Source organism: Acomys minous (assembly GCF_964271855.1).
Source record: "Acomys minous genome assembly, chromosome: 11".
Lineage (NCBI taxonomy): Eukaryota > Metazoa > Chordata > Mammalia > Rodentia > Muridae > Acomys > Acomys minous.
This window is the reverse complement of record NC_140492.1, coordinates 30,978,405-30,998,883: the sequence shown is the minus strand read 5'-3', so window position 1 is coordinate 30,998,883 and position 20,479 is coordinate 30,978,405. Positions and strand designations below refer to the sequence as shown.

At 42.3% G+C, this 20,479-nt stretch overlaps 1 pseudogene across 1 annotated transcript; it reads right to left on the bottom strand.

Annotated features, from left to right (window-relative positions):
• Positions 1 to 18,162: 18,162 nt before the first annotated feature.
• LOC311608868 (U6 snRNA-associated Sm-like protein LSm2) lies at positions 18,163 to 18,437 on the bottom strand (annotated as a pseudogene). The gene has a single exon. The product of its transcript is annotated as a U6 snRNA-associated Sm-like protein LSm2 (transcript).
• Positions 18,438 to 20,479: the final 2,042 nt, after the last annotated feature.

Genomic DNA, 20,479 nt, shown 5'->3' with positions numbered 1-20,479 from the left:
GCAGCTCCTTAGAGGGTCTGTTAGAGTGCAGAAGTGATCTGTGCTAATTCAGGGAACTGCTTTGTTTCCTAATACATGGTCCCTTGAAGGCAGAGAATAATGAGACAGAATGAAAGTGGAGTGCCTCAAAATGTGCCAGGTGAAGAAAGGTCAACTCTGGAGTGCTCAGACTTCCTGAGTTTAGAGATGAGCGATGGGCTCTGGGCCAAGGCTCAAAGCTAGCCAACAGCCTCTAAAGACAGCAAGATTCCTCTCCTTGCCATCTTGCCATCACAGCCATAGCAGTGAGAGGGGAACAAGTGGCCCTGAAAGGGGTGTACTGTGGCCAAGGAAGACATAGAAACCAAATGGCCAGCCTTTCCAAGCCAACCAATGCAAATGCAGAATCTAACAGAACTCCCTCAGTATGAAGTTTTTATGCCAGAAGCCAGAACTTGCTTCTAGCTGAGAGTTACACCTTATGGATCTGTCCCAGCCCTTGAATCCAGCCTTACTGAGAGGACTGAAGTTTGATTCCTTCTCTTTGGTAGCATCTTCTGCCTATGGGTCCTCAAAACACATACCTTCCAGCTGCTTAAGAAAATGATTCAGGTGTGGTAGCACATGTCAATAATCTCAGCACTAGGGAGGCAGAGGCAAGGGATTCTCTGTGAGTTCAAGGCCAGCCTGGTCTACAAAGTAAGTCCAGGACATCCAGGGCTCTGTTACACAGAGAAACTCTTCCTTGAAAAACAAAACAAAAAATGAAAAGAAAAGAAAAATGGTTCGTTCTGTAAATTCAGCCACACAGAAGAAACAAACAGCGGCACAATTACACTGTGCCTCACGTGCATATGGAGAATCCCCTCATCAGGGTAGCTAACTCCTATCTGGGTACACAGAATCCCCTCAGCATTGGGTAGCTGTCTCACGTAGATACACAGGTCCCCCTCAGCAGCATAACTGTGCCCCATGTGGGTACACAGGACCCCCTCAGCAGGATAACTTTGCCCCATAATGGTACACAGGACCCCCTTCATGGATACACAGTCCCCCTAAGCAGGTAAGTTTATGTGGGTACAGACTAAATCCACATTCTGTATGAGGCTCCCTTTTATCTTGGGCCAAGAGAAAGCAACCTTGCCTATCTGAAAGAAGGAACCTGTGGTCTTCCTCTGGAATTATTTTAATTCTGACTACAAAAGCAATACTCTGCAAGTAAATCATACAGCTGTCCACAAGGGAAAACAGTTGTATGCCTCCTGGCGTTAATGAATCCTTCTCTTCCACCTTTCTGTAGCCACCGAGTCTTGCTTGGCTGTTTTTCTTCTACTGAAGTTGAACAAACAAACAAGCAAAAACAGTTGTATAGTTTGAACGTCAAAGCTACTAGGGTCTCCTCATAGGTACTGCAGGGGGCAAAAAGGGAGATCCTGGTCCTGTTGTAAGGAATGAGTAGCCTGGCACTGATCAGGAAGGTTATCAGCCTCTATCTGGCCCTGCGGTGGGTGGGGGTGGGGTGAGGGTAAAGCAGGGCTAGTTCCCATCAGGGCAGATAGAATGCTGGCTGGGATGTAAGGAATAAGTAAGTTGCTGATGGGGGCTCTCCTGGCTGCATAGCCTCATTTTATTTGAGTAGAATCTTTGAGGGTTGGGGGTGGGGGTTCGCAAATGAATACAGTTTTCTTAAGCGATCTCCTATGGCAGTCTTTACTATCCTGGTACCCAAACATGTGTTTGGGATTATTGTTTGATTCCTCGGGGATAGGACAAATTGTTCCTTGCAGATTAGATACTTAAAACACATTTGTTTTACCTGAGTCACATCTTCATGGAAACTTTCCCAGGACTGAATTTGTAAGCGCCCATGACTGGCATTGATCATAGTTATTAAGCACAAGGAAACCCAAGCCGACCCGAGTTCATCTGCTCTTTTAGCCTCTAGGGTTCCAGCTTCTATGCTGAGGGTTGTGGATGCTGGTTTTTTTGTTTTGTTTTGTTTTGTTTTAAATAGAGACTGTTACCATCTTAGGAGTTTCCAGTTAGGGGAAGTAGATTTCAAAGCCATTTTCAGTTCAATTGGTCAGTTTATGCTCCATTTAAAATAAAAATCTCTTCAAAACCACTTAACGTTTAAAGTAAGTCTTTAAAGATTTGACTTTCAAAGAAGGAAAATGGCCAGTGGTCGATTTAATAAAATTATTGTCATTGTAAAACAGATTGTTAAAGAATTAGGGCTTCGTTATTGAGGTGTAATCCTATAAAGGAATGAAACTCAGCTCTGAGCCAGACCAATATTATACCGTGGACCAACATTTTGCTCCTGCAGCAGCAAGGCTGCTAACATCCGGGCTGGAAGATTGCTGTGAAAGGCGGCCCTGCTCAGGCTGACTACCGTGAGAAGGGGGCCTGCAAGGATGCAAGTTAAAAGGCAAACGTCCGGACTTTTGGTTTTTTACATTACTCTAGCAATAGTGTGGAAGATGGAGAGGATAAAAAAAATCTTTTTGTTTTGAACACTGTCCATGTTTCTCTTCTTATGGGGATTCCTGGAGATTTCTGCACTGGGCTCAGATACTGATGATTAGAATTGCAACAGCCTCAACATTGATTTAATTCCTCATTTGCATGTAACGGAGATCATTGGACAAAAATTGCTCTATACTGAAAGGGCTAGATTTGAGAATAGTGCTAAGTAAAAGTATGCTAGTAGACAAGCCGTTCCCTGTCATCCTACCACTTGGGAGTCTGAGATAGACCAGCCTGGGCTATAGAGACTTCAGGGATGGGGTTGAGAGGAAATAGGCCAGGAGATGGCTCAATTGGCAAAGCTTTTGCTATATACAAGCATGAGGACCTGAAATCAGACCCCCACCGCTCACATAAGCAAACATACAAAAGCGCTGCACACTGCGGCTCATGCTTGCAATCCCAATCCTGAGGAGTCAGAGACAGGAATCCCTGTGGGTTGTTGGCAATCTAATCCAGCAGATTTGGTGAACCCCCAGGGTCAGTGAAAGACTGTGTCTCTAAAAATAGTGTGGGGAGCAACTGAGGAGCACACCGATATTAAACATACACATATGCCTATGCACACATGCATTTAAACACAAGCCAGGGCCCAAGGGGACACAATAAGATGGTGGTAACAGATAATACTTGGCCATCTTCCTGGATGCCAGGATCTAAGTCAAACACTGTACTCTCAGAAAAGCACTGTACTCTGATGTAGCAAATTGCAAAGGCTTTAAATTCCCCCCTAGACTTAAATGCATGCTTCTTACAAGGTGGAACCCTGTTCGCTAGAGGGTAGAGGCCATTTCTCCACCTTTAATCTGGTCTTTACTATGAGATTTGCTTTACTCAGGGATACCACAAATGAGACTCAAATTGAACATGAATTTGCTCACATTAGCTGCCTGGAGATCATCGTGTGAGGAACACTGTGCTGGCATGTTGGATAGGGAAAATGCCATTGTAGAGATGACATCTGGGCATGTTGGTCAAGTAAGGGTGACAGATCCTTATACTTATAAGCTAGTAGGCAGCATTATAAGAAATATTAAATACCTTACTTATTTACCTTAAGCATCACCTTCATGCCTTACTTAAGAGTAAGTATCACCCTAAGAGACTGAGTTTGGGGAGGAATTAGTTACACAGCAGTAGTCATGAACAAACTACACTGCAACCTCAGGATTTGGTGAGGCTTCTTAGCCTCAGGATTTGGTGTTAGGCTTTGCCACCAGAGAATACCAAAAGTCTGAAATAATTCACTTTAACAAGGAAAGGCTTACCTTCACTCACAGTTTTGGAGGTTCTGCTATGTGACTGTTCTGCCCGGTTGCTTTTGACAATGTAACACACCACCACAGGAATGAGCGGTGGAGAAAATTCTCATCTCAAGCAAGGGAACAAAAGAAAACTAAGAGGTCGGAGTTCCTCCATCCCTTCCAGGCACACTTGCAATAACCTGAAAGCTTCTACCTCTTTCTAGGCCCAACCTCCTAACTCTTCCACCAATGGTACCACGGTGTGGAGCACAACTTCGTGTGGTGTACACATATGTGCATATACAGCAATGCACTCCCCCATGCTCACACATGGAAGCCATATAGTACATCACAGATCTTCACTGATCACTTTCCACATTATTTCCCTGAGATGGGGGCATCACGGTGAGCCTAGAACCCACCATTACTTCTGAGAGGCCAACAAGCCCAGTGATTCCTTTTCCATCTCTCATGCCCAATGCTGGGGTTGTGTACACATGTGGCCATCCCACTTTCTTATTTGTACACTGAAGATCTAAGCTAAAAAATCTTTGCATTAGTGCAAAAGCACTCTTAACCAGTGAGCAGTCCCTCCCTACCCAAGAGCAGGCCTTTATTTGACACAGGGGCCTTTGGGAAACATTTGCAATCTGAATTATAGCAAACCCTGCATTGCACTTTTAGGGCAATTGTGAGACATGTAAACATCAAGTAACTTGCCTGTGGTCTTAAAGCTAACAGTTGAGAGAGACAATGTTTAGAATCCCTGCTCGAGATTGGCGAGATTCTTTTGTCATTTAGTCTGTTTAGATAAAGAAGTTGGAAGTGTCTTTCCAGCTCAGGGAACTAAGACTTTGCTTTCATTTGAAAGAAAAAATAGAGGTGGAGAAAATATACAAGAAAAAGAAATCCTGGGGGGGAAAAATGTGTGTAGGGCTTTTTACCAATGAATACCCAAGTTAAAAAGAATGACAACTATATCACAGTAATCATCAAAGCTCACAGTCCATAAGTCAACGGGCCCCAGTGGTCTGCTAGGTGGTCCACCACTGGTTCACAGAAGTACTATCATGTGTGATATCACCATTTGCCATAGACGTATTTACTATATACCTCCATGAAGTATTATCAAAATATCTCCCAATTCTTCATAGTTATTCCCTCTGTCTTCCTTATTCTGCGGCGGCAGGCGAAGGGGATTTATTACCATACCCTGGTCCCTAAGCCTGAAATGTTCAAGACCCACAGTAACCAAGAATCTAGTAAAAGTTCTCCCTAAACACCCCAACCTGCTGGAACAGGAAGCAAGAAGTTCCACGATCGTTAAAAAGATAGCACTGGGAATGGCGTGGAGCCTAGGCACCACACGGAGCCCAGAGCCAGGTTGTAAAGGTAAAAGGAACAAACCTTGATTTATTGAGCTGTAATTCCACTGAGGGTTTCTAGTGACTCCAGCTTCACACTTGTGGTTATAGTATTCCCAGAACCCCTCGGTGGAGTGATTTCCTGAAGTGCACAGCTGCCTCTTATTTATTTTATTAACTTTACATAAGAACCATGGGAGTGCAGCTTTTACACTATTTGATGATGATCAGTCTTGTCTTTTTTAAATTCGAGATAGAAGGCAGAGGGGAAAAATATATACAGTACAGTGTACAGTGTATAAAACTTTTTGCTTGGTGTTACAATTTTGCAATTAAAATTATTTGGACTCAATGTAGCATAATTAATTATATTTTAGAAACACATCAAAATTAAAATTGAAGGTCTCAGAGGACAGCTATTTAAAGTACAAACACTGAATGTAAAAGATGAATCTTGCTAGACTTCTTAGCTGTAACATTCTTATTATTAAGAAGACAAAGGTGAGTTAATCCATTATGGTGGTTTCTGTGGTTCTTTATAACTTTTTCTTTCACGTGTCCAGAAGACATCAGAAAACATGACCTTAAGTGGCCATCATTGTTTGAAAACATCAATGGAGAGACGTTAACGTCTTAGTTATGAGAGTCCCATTGTGTAGCGCTAACGCACAACAGTAGTATGAATGGAGAGGCAATTTGTTGCAAACAGAATTTTACATTAGAAATATATAGTTATTCCCTAAATTAACAATGTTTTGTGGTCTGGGGATAAATCTGCATGCTTTACCAATTCCTAAAGAGAGTCTCTTGAATAATTGTTTTGACTGTTCAGTACTATTATAAAATACTTAGTGCAAATAAGCCAAGATTTAGTGTTAATGTCGCCGCAATTTCTTACTCGGCTGAGCAAGGGAATGGCTAGAAATTCCTCAGAAAGCCCAACATACGGAGCTTATAGCTCTTCAATTATGTCAACATTTATTAGTTAAATAGAAATCACAAATCTTCCTTAAGGAAGTGATCCCAGATGCCTGCAATTAATATTTCTCAACCCCCTCAGAAGATACTCTAACTTAATTTCTAATGTCTCTACTTTCAAGGGCTAAAAACTCACAAATTATGTCATTAGAAACAGCAATGGCTAACCAGCGTTTTTGTTGTAATGTATTTTTGTTAGCTGAGACTAATTGGAGCCAAATGAGGAGGACGATATGGTAAGAGTACACAGAGAGATCCTGGGTCTTTAGGAACTGAAATAAATGAGGGCAATCAGTGGTGTATACAGAACACACTGCGTTCAATTAATATAAATAGCATAGCAGTCAGCTGCAAGGTCCCAAGGAGAATGATGGCTTCTGAGGGACAGCAGATGTCTACGGAGCTGGGGAAACACAGACAACATGCCAGAGCAAAGCAGCTCAAATGACAAAAGCGGGAAATCAGAAGCTCAGGTTGCGGGGGGTGGGGAGTTGGTAACTTTGTCCGGTACAGTTTTATTAGACCATAGGCTGTTCTAGGTTGTCAACTCATGTGGGTTGGTTGGTAGGAGAAGGGCAGCCAGATGAGATAAGCTGCTGCTGTGTCTCAGCCAGAACAACCCACACGGTCCAGCAGACGGCATGAGAGTTATTTTAACCGTGTATTGGTTTCTTTATAATAAATGCTGATGTGAACTGTGACAGTGCTGAGGCAGATCCCATGGTGTGTTGACACTGATTTCTTAAGGGGTAAAGTTTGCATCCTAACTTTTGTTTGTGTGGCACTTTATGAAGATGCTCTTTTAAAGGTAGATAGTTTAGATAAAACATCCCTCTTTTCAAAGTGACATTAAACTCCCAATTTGGAGTTGTTCCAAGCACAGCAAGTCTACACTGAACACTCTTCTATGGGACTTATAATTCTTTCTCCCACTTTCTTCTGATATAGTCGTGTCAACCTTGTCATCATTGGGCATACATGTGTTGAGTCTGTTCTTTCATAATAGCCGCTGAAACAAAATGATCAAATTTCAAAATGCTTCGTGTGCTGCTCATGAAAGAATCACTGTACAGGGAGGATCTTCTGTTTCTGTTCAATGCTGTGACTGCTCACTCTGCTATGATTAAATATCAGCCTCTCTAGGTTTCGGTTTACTCCCCCTAAGATGAGGGACCAGCTTGGATAACCTTAAGGTTTTCCCCATATCTTTGAGTCTATGTAAACTGAGCACCAGTCAAACTGCATGAAGCCACTAATAATTCAAGCAGAGTGGCCTTTTATTGTAACCCAGATAGCTAAGAATATTCCTGAGTCTTCTGAAGTTCAAATCATGAGTCATTACAGGAAGTCAAGTAGGAGTCATTAAGCAAGCCAAATGGTACACAATTATTATAGGGGAAAAAAAAGACAACATGCAGGCAAGAGGAAAATATAAACCATCCATAATCTTGCCCCCAAATAGTCTCATTCTTAAGGTTTTAATGAGCAGGAGAGGAGTCAAAGGAATATAAGGGTAATGGGAGAAATGGTGGACAGACAGATGGACGTTGTGGGTGATAAACCTGGCACAGGTGAGGATGTAGCTATGGTACATGCAGGCAAAAAGATGCAAAGAGATACACATTTGTCATATCATTCTCATTTTTAAACCATGTTTTAGTTGATTGTATTTTAAAAGCATCACAGTTATGTGGACATACTCCATCTATGTGTATGGATATATATTGGTTTCCAAATGTCATAAAATCCAATAGCTGCTTTTTAAACTACTATTGTATGTATGTATGTGTGTATGAGGTGAGTTGAGGCGAGGCATGCAAATGGGCAGTGTACATTTAGAGGTTAGGGGACAGCTTTCAGGAGTTGTCGGCTTCCATCTTCCATAGGCGGGGTCTCTCGTCGTTTCTGCCGCTAGGCTGCATACTCAGGGTAGATGGCCTGTGCCTTTCTGAGAAATTCTCACATCGCAGCATAGAAGTGCTAGGATTATGGATGTATACCACAATGTCAGCATTTTTATACAGGTTCTGAGGATTGAACTCAGATCATAAGGCTTGCCCAGAAAGTGTTTTTTTCCTAATGAGCCAGCTTGGTGGCCCCCAGAGTTATATTTTATGTATCTATAATTAAGTAAAATTACCAGAAATAAAAGGTAACATGAATTCTATACAAAATTTTAAAACTTTTTTTTTAGAGGAATGGTCTCCTTGTGTAGTCCTGGCTGACCTAGATTCACTATGGCCTCAAGACCAGAGATCTGTGTGGCTTTGTCTTTCAGTCCTGAAATTAAAGGAATGAACCATCATATTTGACCTAAATGTAAGACTTTTAACAACTGAGCATACCTTAACAAATGTTTTCCTATGGACCTAATACACAATGAGAGGAGAGTTATGTGAACCCTAGCAAGAGAAAAAGAGGCTTGTGGGAAGGGAACTTGTTCTGCACTAGCCTCTGTAGGTGTGAAATTAAATATGGATACAGAGATGCAGATTGGTCCGACTTAGAAGTGAAGACTCAAGACACTTGTGAAACCACTGAATGCAAGTCAACAGCAGCCATCCTCATGAAATCCCTGATGTACATTCCACATAGGTGCCACTGTAGACAAACCCAACGCACCAGTGGAGACCAATCCCCACTTGCTCCCCAGCATTCTCCATTTTCCTCCAAAGTCCTAAGCACCGGCAACATCAGGAGCAAGCCCTGTGCAAAGATGAAGACAGGTTTCAGACGCATTCACTGAGGAAGCCACACTCTTGGCTCTCCGGCTTCAAATTTTACTGATAATGTGCAGCCTCTCAAACTCCACTCTGAGTTTAGTGTTTCACCATCGCGTTTTCTATAGCATTCAGAATGTGTTCGTTGGCCATTATGTTTCTAATTGTTGGAAGTCAAACAGGGAGACATGTTCAGGACAGCAGGTTATTGATAAGGACATCGTGGCAAGAGGGGATGCAGGGGGAGGGGGGTGAGAGTTAAAAGTGCAGGGCCTGATCCCTGCAGGTGAAGTGTCAGCAGGTCTCTCATCTTGCTAGGCAGAAAGGATCTCGCCTTCATTGTCTGATACTCGCAGGTGTTCATTATAGAACACGGCATTGAAGGTACAAAAGGAATCCCCCATTGTGTTCTCTCTCTCTCTCTCTCTCTCTCTCTCTCTCTCTCTCTCTCTCTCTCTCTCTCGTGTGTGTGTGTGTGTGTGTGTGTGTGTGTATGTGTTTTCTTCTGCCCTTCTCAAAGGTTACCCAAGTCCTACATCCTATTTCTTTTGAGGCAAACCCCAAACAACTAATTCTCTCTATTAAAGCATCTGAGTAAATCCGTGTCCTGTGAGTAGAGCAGTGCTAACTTTACAATTGCCAGACTGCCCGGGCAGCTGCAGGGAAACAAGCCCATCACTACTCACAGGAGGATGTAATTTAGAAATATATTCACGCAGGCCACCAGATCTGTCTGGGAAAAGATTCAAGGATGCCTTTTCCCTGAAAGCCCAGAATAGAAGCAACATTTTCTAGGAGCAAGTCACTCTGAAAAAGAGAAAAAAAAAAAAAAAGAACATGGCTGGAAGGCCAGCTCACATACAGTGGACTGACAATGGCAGACATCAGACCAGTCGCTGCGTATGCTATCCACGGCAGGTTGGGGTTATGGAGGTGGACTAGCTGTGAGGGAATGGCGTGGATTATTTTAAGAATCTTGCTTTTCCAGCACATCAATCACTGGCTCCAGGAAGGAGATACTGGTGATCCTGAGAGGGTTGAGAGCCTTGGGAGAGTCACAGTGAGCCAAGAAAACGACAGTGACCGCACATCTGAAAACAGAAGCAAGATGCCTTTGACATCACAGACTACACCTGCAAAGGCCAGGTAGCAGATTCCGGCCCAATAGCCTAACCAACTGTAGAAAGATTTCTCATTATTTGGGAGGTGAAAATTGCAGGTCCTCCTTATAGGATGCAGGCAGTGCACTGCAGTAGATGTCAAATTTATGCTTCTTTTTTTTTTTTTTAATCTTCCTCCAGGTGTATCCCATTAACTCCAAACACAGACTTACACTGAAGTGTGGTACCCAATTGCATGAAAGTAAAGAAAATGAAAATTGGCTGCTAGGAATGCTTTACGATAAAGAGGCCATTCTGGGTTTCTGAGGAATGATTTAGATGTGTTCCAACCTAGAATGGCCCCAAAGGTCTTTAATGTCACGTGGCATTTTTCATTATAAAAGCTAACAGAAACTCAGCCTGCCTCAGAGAAGCCTGCAGGTAGGGTCATACCTGGGTGCGTAGATTCAATAGCAAAACACCAAGTTGGTCAAGTTGGTGAAGTGCTTGCTTTCCAAGCATGAGGTCCTGAGTTTGACTCCAGCATCCATGTAAACAGCCAGCTGTGGGAACTTGGGATTCTAGTGCTGAGGAGATGGAGACAGACAGATCGACAAGCTTGCTGACCAGCTGGCCTAGCCTTCTCAGTTAACTCCAGGACAGCAAAAGACTGATTCCAAAGAACGTGGATGATACTTGAAGAACACCACCCAAGGTGGCCTCTAACCTTATGTGCACATGCACATGTGCGCACATACACACACACACACAGACCAGTGTACAGATGCATGCATGTGAATGCATGAATACCTACACACAGGCCAGTGTACAGACAAATGCATGTGAAGACATGAATACACACACACACACACAAACACATACACACATTCATACACACACACATATATACACACCCCAGTTATAGGGATGTGCATGTGAGTGCATGAACACATACACACACAAACACATACACACACATACACACACACATGCACTCCAGTGTATAGGGACATGTATGTGAATGCATGAATACATACACATAAACACAAACACACACACACACACACACACACACACACACACACACACACACAAAACCCAAAGATCTTTCCACACCTCTTCAATTGGCCAAAAATACTACTAAAACTCCAGGGAGTGGCATATCCTGGCATTCAAAGACATAAAAGACCAGGAGCCATTCTCCCTTGCTCTTTATTACTAATGTGACATCTCCAGAAACTGCCTGGACCAGTTTAAAACAACAGAAATCAAGCAGTAGGTTCACTATAGAACATTTAACATGGGATACACTAACTATAACAAAAACAATCATATGATATGGATAAGCAAAGGAATCCAGATGTTGCTGGAAAGTTTTCCAGGGATGGGATAGCAAAAATTTGTGTTTAGGTTTACATTGACCCATACTGATTTGTAGTTTATGGGAAACACTAGCCCAATCCCCGCTGATTCAGTGCCAGGTAAAGGCCTCCAGGTGTATGTGTGGTCAACAGAAGCTGCTGCAGGAGCCACTCTGTGCAAGCGCACCATCGTGTTCTCCCCTACCACACAGGCAGCTGTGTTCAGGTCAGCCAGCCCAGTCAGATCACCACCAGGCCAGAGTAGCACAGTCTAAGCAGATCATGTTCTGGGCTTGTGGCTCAGACAGGTTCCACCTCTGTCTCCACAGTCACAGAGCGGAGAGATCTTTCGTTCTGGGCTGCCGTGGCAAGAAGCCTCCTCCTCCAACAATGACTCTCTAGTGCCCTCTACTGAGGAACTTGAACATCGACCTCATTGTCAAGAACTGTTTAAAGGTATCACTAGTTAGATCATAGAGCCAATTCGGACCCAGATGAGTTTCTTTCATTTATCATTGGCTCACAAAGTATGATATACACCTGCTTAAGAAAATTAGCAAATGTACCCCAGGTACACGCCAAAGGTCTATGTCAACGTACTGCAGCGATGCCGGGACACCCATGTTTACAGCCACACTATTTACAAGGCAAGGCATGCAACCCAGCCTAGATTCCTTTAAGTAAGCAGATCATGAAACGGTGTATATCCACAGTGGAGTTTTATGCAGCCAGAAAAGAGAATACAGTGTCATCGGCAGAAAAAAAATGGGGGAAGGGTGTAAAAGGAGATCTTCATGTTAATTGACATAAGCTCCACTTAGAAACACAAATATGTTTCCTCAGCCCTCAAAACATGTACCTACATGTCTGCCTTGGATGGCCTCATCTTCATCTCCATATCTCTGCTTTCTTCACAAGATAAATTCACATTCCCTCCCACCGCCCCCCTCCCTCTCTCTCTCTCTCAAAATAATACCTTATTCCCTATTCAAAGTGTGTTCCATCAGCAGTGTATTTGATAATAAAGGACACCCAGGGTCACCAATGTTATTCTGGAAACCATACCTGTTCATTATATGAGCCATCTGAAGACGTAATATGGTGAGCAGAGCTATTTGTGCCTATATAATAAGTAAACGTTACTAGACATTGTGCTCTTTGTATAATTTCATTTAAAGATATTTTCACTTCATGTATGATATCTTTCACATGGACAAAGTCAACCTTATATTTTTTAAAACCCAAGTTGCTTTTCCTGCTAATGCCTTACCTCCTACCAACTTACTTCACAGTCCCCTCTAACATATAACGCTCTCCTGCTGGGAGCCTTCCATTCAGAGGATGCCACAAGAGTGCACCGCTGAGAGTGGTATTTCGAGGTAACATGTAACAAGGCTTTGGTAGCAGTCCAGTGCTCTGCCTTGAAGGTTGATGTGGGATCATATTGCTGAGGACTATTTGAACGATGCCAAGGCCTTTCTGAACCAAACAACACCTATAGAGTACAGGGCTTCTCGGGTACCCAGCCTACCTTGAAGAGAGAGGGCTGTGCTTGTGATAGATTTGGCTGTGAATATTGAGCTGGCCACACTTAAGACTGCAAACCTCATGTTTATGTAGTATTTGAATGTAATCCTCAGACCTCATGTAGCATAGGGAAAATGTATAGGGAGCTCAAATTGAGGTGGAACTCAGAGATGTTTTATTGGAGCACACGTGAAATGTTGAGCTTGTCCTAAAACTGCCTCCGCTCGGTATATCAAATATCCTGCCATGGGTGAGAGTTAGACTTAGGCTGGGTATGAAAGGAGACGCTTGGTGTTCAGCCCTCTCCACACCACATCCTTCGACTCAGGTGTGCACACCTTCTCAATTGTCCCTAACCTGGAAAGTACCTCAAGGTCCCATCTTTCTGCTTCCTCCAACTCAAGCAAAGACTCACTCAATATATCAATGCCCAACCAGATGCTGAAGAAAACCCCAAAGACATGTGTAAGAGAGATAGAAGAAAGTGGCTAAAAACACAAGGTATACTTGAGACCAAGAGCGTTAACTAGGCATTCACTGTGTTAGCTGTACAACCTTGACAATATTATTTAATTTCATCTCATTATGCTTCAATTTTCTGTCCTTGAAAATGCAGATAAAAATAATCAGCCTCTTCTGGTTAAATTACACAAAACACATGAAGCCTTTATATAGTATAATGCCTGGAAAAGAGTAAGTGTATATGATATTAAAATATAACAGTTTTCAATATTGAAATAAAGAACAATGTTTTAGTGATGTTTAAAAACAACTTTTAAGCTGGGCGTAGTGGTACACGCCTTTAATCCCAGCAGCACCCAGGAGGCAGAAGCAGGTGGATCGTTGTTGAGTTTGAGGCCAGCCTGATCTACAGAGTGAGTCTAGGACAGCTAAGGCTACACAGAGAAACCCTGTCTCAAGAAAAAAGAAAAAAAAAAGCTATGAATTTGAAGGAGAGCAGGAAGAGATATATGGATATGTGGGAGTGTTTGGAGGAAGGAAAGGGAAGGGAGAAATATGGCAATTATACCCTCAAAAATAAAATTTTAAAACATTTAATAATTTGAGTGTACATAATTGATAATATGAAAATCTTTACTAATTTTGGACAGGTAAGTCAAATGGACAACTAAGTAATTGAAATGCTGACCTGTATATTAAACAAATTTTATTTCGTATAATCATGTACCATATGATAGCAACATTTTCTTGACTGAAATATGTAAACGGTCCTATAGGATTATACTGGATCTGCGGACATGTTGCCTGCATCATAACACACTGCATTTCTCGCATGCTGGTGGTGATGTTGGTGTACACAAGCTCAGTCTGCTGTAGGTTGTATAAGAGTATTGCATTACAGCTGTTTGCAGTACATAAAGCTTGCTATAACTACGTTACTGTTTCGTGTGTTTACCGTTCCATGCTTCTATCAATATTTAAGGAAATATCCCTTTAACTTATGAACAACTTCTCTGTAAAAACACAACGTCATGTTACACCGCAACTTCAAACATTTCGTATTTACTTTCCCTTAGTGGCATCGTTCTCTCTCGTGCTGAGTTTAATCTTGTGCTGTTCTGTTTGTGACAGCTGTAGGAGCAATAGGAGACATTGTACACGTACAGCCGATGGCCTCGGTGTGTTGGACGTTTTGGCATCTGAGTCTGTGCAATGGCTGTACTGTTATGGCTGGAATATAAAATCTCCCTTCCCCATGGGCTCACGTGCTGAAAATGGGCCTCAGCTGGAAAATCTTGGGAACATGAACAGGTGAGAAAGTAGGTCACTGAGAGACTCGCTTTAAAGAGTACGCTAGATCCTAAGTTTACTCATCATACTTTCCTTATTTCCCACAATAAAATGAAAAGCCTTTGCCATACCAAAGGTTCCTTTCGCCATGACCCTATACTCAACAGAATCACAGACTACTATGGCATGAAACTTCTGAACTGTGATCAGAAGCAATTAACCTCTCCCTAAACGTTGTCTCCTAGGCCAACACACAACATTTTTAAGGTAAATCAAATTGTGGGATTTTGTGAGTCTTAAACGAACAACTACCATGCATCAGGTGCTACTGTGAAAAGTCCTTGACAACATCTATGTAGAGAGACTATCTTGTGTATTACATGGGTACATTGCCTCTCAATTAAAAGGCCTATGGCCTATAGAAAAAAAAAGTTAGAATAGAAAGTGGAACATCCAGTAGACAGAAAGGATTCTGGGACAGAACCAGGCAATGGAGATTCAGCTGACAAGGAGAAAGAATGCTTCATACCTGAGCACAGGTAACCAGCCATGTGGCAAAATATAGATTAGTAAAATGGGTTAAGTTATGAGCTAGTCAGAGAAGAGCCAAGCCATATGGCCTAGGCATTTACAAATAATATTTTGAGACTCCTGAGTCATTATTCCAGGAGCTAAGGACAGAAGTAAAAAACACCAGTGCCTTACTGCAACATACGTACATGAAACAGCTATCTGCCAGGCACAGTGGTATGTGCCTTTAATCCCAGCACTTAGGAGGCAGAAGCATTCAGATTTCTGAATTTGAGGCCAGCTTGGTCTACAGACAGGCCCCAGGACAGCCAGAGTGTTGGAGGTTGGTCTGATGTATTTTGATGCTAGTTACTGCTTGCTGTCTCTTTGCCCCACCCTGTACCTTGCCTAAGAGCCTAACCTGTTTGACCAATAAAAGACCATCACACCTGGGCAGGGCAAATGGGATAGGCATAGCTAAGGTTCCAGGGGCTTTGAGGAGAGAGAATCTTGGGAGGAGGAAAGACCTAAGGAGAAGAGAGGAGGAGATGGCTGAGCCATGAGTTAGGTGGAGGAGAAGCACATGAGCAGAGAGGATGGACATTTGGCCCACATGATGATAATTAGCAAGTATTTGGGATTAAGGACGGGAGGTAGCTCAATAGAAATCATTAGAAGCAGATGGCACGGGATTGGGGTAGGTATCCTGTACCTTTCTTTCCTCTTGGCATAATTAATGCTGTTAACTGATTATGTAATTTGATTTTGGGTTTTAAGACTACTGAAAAGAAAAATAAAAAAGACTTCCAAAAAGGGATTATAATTAATGTCTATGTTGACTCTGTAGGAACCAATATAACCGTTAAAATTGAAAAGTAAAAGGTGTTTGGAATGTTAGTAGGGTAGAAACATTCCCTATCACACATATAGCAAAAAACAAAAAGAAAGAAGAAATGATGCTTATATAATATTCCTTAACAATGATAGATTTAATATTATTAAAAATGTATTTTATAATAGTTACATGTAATGAGCATTATTATTATCAAACATGATGCCAATCTAATAATCCACAGCTCTCCAATTCTCTTTTTTAGTTACTTTTGCCCTCTCTCTTATTTCAATAACAAATTTCTTATGAGAAAATAGAAATGCAAATTTATTCAGCCTAATATCTTCAGATCAAATTATTCGAGCATGGTTAAGCAGAGGAAAAGAGCACCATGGTTATAGCTAAATCCAGAAACAGATTTGCTCGTTTTCTTTTAATAATTCAATTCTGTATTTTCTCTCAGAATGGAGCAGCCATTAAATTTCCAAAAGACATACTCATGGAATCAAAGCATTCTGTGTTCATTTGAATGTTTCTTATTTGGAATTGCATTAAGTTATATAGGCTTTTTTTATAAAACTAACCATAGTATTTTCCAATTTTTTTGCAACAAAAATGAAGTATGAGAGATTTTTAATAACATTCATCAGAACAGGGTATACATTGGGGAAGTGGTATATAAATAAAATTTTGCTAATAAAGTCTTAGAAAAGGCCCAGTAATTTTATTAAGAGATATCTTATTTTTAAAAATCAATGTGTTCTGTTTCATTGTTTTTTTCTTAAACTATATAACACCATAGCAATCCAACATTTTATCATTATATTTCTCCCTGAAAATATCTCAGAATAATATTTTACCTCACAGTAATCTGAGCCAAAATCTATGTAATTAATTAACATCATGACAATAGTTAGATAAAATGTTAGTAAATTCACTGTCCTCAAATTTGTCAAAAGTTCATTTTTCCAATTATGATCTTGCATTCTGAAGGTTCAGACACAAAAGTCTCTTGAGTTCAAGACTAGCATGAACTTCACAGGGTGAGGCTATAGGAAAACAATCAAGACAAAACTATCATAGTGAAATGTATTCTAGTTCCAGAGACTAAAGTGGCAATCAGGCAGCCAGAGTCTAACCCAGGACCTCTGCATGTGTGTATCGTTGTGTAGCGTGGTCCTCGCGTGGGACTCAGGCTGTCTCGGACTCTTCTGCCTGCCTGAGGAACCCTTTTCCTCCTACTGAATTGACTCATCCAGCCTTGACATGAGGTATGTGCCTAGTCTGCATTTAACTTGTTATGCCATGTTTGCTTGATATCCCTGGGAGGCGTGCTCTTTTCTGAAGGGAACAGTGGATCTGAGGAAAATGGGTGGTGGGGGAAGGGAACTGGAAGGAGAGGAGAAATGGAAAACTGCAGTTGGGATGTAATATATGCGAGAAGAATAAATTAAATTTTTTTAAAATTTATTCTAGTTCATTAAAGAATACTAGCTGCTACTGCTAACCATTATTTAATCTGGGCGTTATGGCTTCACGCATAGAGCTTGCACAATTTGAGGACCGAGGAAACACCTCACTGGATAGAATTCTGAGTTCACATTCTCAGAACCCACAGAAAACTGGGTACGGCAGCAAGATGAGTAAGATATGAAGGAGGCAGGGAGGAAAGCCCCCAGAGCTCGGAGGATGCAGTCACTGATGATTAAGAAAGTGATTCTGATATCAAACATGGTCAAAGGCAGGCACCTGTACCTGAAGCTGTCCTCTGACCTCCACTCCTGTGGCACACAAGCCCGCACCCGTACATAGACATAGGAAACTCTCTCTCTCTCTCTCTCTCTCTCTCTCTCTCTCTCTCTCTCTCTCTCTCTCTCTCTCTCTCTCTCTCCCCTTTTTTCTGTTTGCATCATAAGTTTTATTCCCGATGCGGGACAGATTCCTTCCATCCCCCAAATATATCAAATGTGGCCCTGGAAAGGCCCAGGGTGCTCCCACCATCTCCAGGGAAGGTGAGAGAAAGGTCTGGACTGGGAGCCCTCCACAGACGTTCGTCCTGCGCTTCCCGGGTTTCTTACGCCCCTTCAAGCTAAGGAATCATCTCTCTCATCCATTCAGTTAAAAAGAAAAAAGTTATCATTAACAAAACACACCTTAAGTATCGGGAAGGGGTGTCCTTGTCCTCAGTTGGACATCAAGTTACAGGTCACCAATGGGAAAGACGGGGGTGGGGGTGGGAGCTAGCCTGGCAGGGCCATCACTGTTTCTACTGAAAAGCTTCCTTCCTTGCGACATCCTGTAAAGGCTGTGTGTCCACCTCATCTGTTGGCAGCTGCACATAGTGGACGACAGAGCCCCCGATGAATCAGTTCCTGACGTGTGAGGGTATTTCTCTGCGACTGTGACACTGATGTCCGTTAGTTTGATATCGAGGTACTGGTCCACAGAACGGAGGCTTTCACAGATGCTCAGGTCATTGTTGAGTTCCACGACCACATCGTTGCCTACTAGGGACTTGAAAAAGGAGTAGAAGAGCATGGTGCTGGCCAGGGGGCTGCAGACCTGAGGCAGAGTGGGAGCCTGAGCATGAGGTTGCCCATGCATTGGGCTGGAAGTGATCACGCAGGCACATGGGAAGCCGCCAAAGTCGCCGGATCTAGAGCGTGCAGCTGAGCCGAGTAAGGCATGGCTGAGAGGACCACCAAACCCGCACCATTTGTGTTTTTTGTTTGTTTGTTTGTTTTTGTTTTTAGGATTTATTTATTTATTATTATGTATACAGTGCTCTGCCTGCACGTACACCTGAAGGCCAGAAGAGGGCATCAGATCCCATTATAGATGGTTGTGAGCCACCCTGTGGTTACTGGGAATTGAACTCAGGACCTCTGGACGAACACCCAGTGAGTGCTCTTAACCTCTGAGCCATTTATGTTTTTAAATTAATCTCAATGAGATAACAATATACACACAGTCCCAGAACAAAGAACAATTTCTTTCTGGCTTTAGCCATATTACATTATACTCAACAGCCACATTGTCCTGTCACTGATGCTACACACAGGAGACACAAATTCTAAGCCTTTAGCCCTGGCACTCTCTGTTTCACCCTCAGAAACAGTGAATACAATGTCATTGCTGCATCGATGTTGTGCCACATGGACTAGTTTACCTGATGATGGAAACATTATCTAGGTAAACTTGATTACCCTGTAACTCCTGAGAGCGGATGGCAGAAGATGTCAGAGCAATCCCATGCCTGAGAAGGACTCAGTGACATTGTGACCACTCTAAGGATGGAGCACTAATGCAAATACAGATGAGCTTCTAAACATAAGAAGGATGAAAACTACCAATGACCAGAGAAGAAATGCTTGCCTCTCTCTGTCAAGAGCAAGGAACCGTGTTTGCCAAAAATGGGACTCACTGAGTGTGGCCCATCTGCCGATGGGAGCTGTCAGCCAAGGTCTTGTAACACAGCCTTGGGAGATCCTGAGCAGAGAGGCCTGCTATGCCATGCAGACCTCTGGCTTTCAGAAATATAAGACTTTTTCAAAATGGATTTTTAAGTGCTAATTTGTGATGACTTGTGATCCAGAAAAAGAAAACTATGACAGCAGAGAACAGTCCTGGCACCCGCGCAGCCAGTGAACTAAGAGGTCTCACACAAGTTACTGATGACCAGGCATTGTGACCCAAAGCCCTGGCCAACATGACTGCTAACGAAACTATAGACACTTTTTAAAATATTTGAAAACCTTTTTGTTTTGAATTTTTAAGATCTGGGTTTTTGTTGCTGTTGCTATTGGTTTTTTGCTAGGGTGTGTGTGTGTGTGTGTGTGTGTGTGTGTGTGTGTGTGTGTGTGTGTCACACATGTGCACGGACACCTGAGGAGACCGGTTTTTGAGACAGGGTCTCAAACATCCCAGACTGACTTCCATTTTACTGTGTACCCGATTATGACCTTGAACTTATGATCCTCTCAAGTGAGTGTGGGTATGAGATACCACACATGGCTTACGTAGTGCCAAGGGCAAAACCCAGGCTCAGTGCTTCCTAGGCAGGCAATCAACCACCTGAAATTGAGCTGAAAGAGCAAAAGACAGACTTATAAAAAAAAAACCATTATTTTCTAACAAGTAAATAATTTACTAATATTATATCTGAAGGTTGAAGCAATGTTGATTGAAGTTCCAGGTTTTGAAAGAAAGTCACACCCACATCCGACTCAGAATCCTTGTTGAAATCTGATAACAATGTTTGTCAGCAAGGCATGGTGGGGCACACCTTTAATCTCAGAACTTGGGAGGTAGACACAGGCAGATCTCTGTGAATTCAAGACTATCCTGGTCTACAGAGCTAAGTCTAGGACAGCCAAGGCTATACAGAGAAACCCTGTCTTGAAAAACAAAAACAGAGAACAACAAAAAAACATTTATCAGTAGCATCATACACTTTTCTTCTAAAATGTACTGTTTCATCCAAAATATTCTTCACAATTGCCTTCTGTGCTCACCAGTCGCCTGCTTTGGGTTTCCTCACACTCCTCTTGGATTCCATAGTCACACATCAAGGCACTGATTTC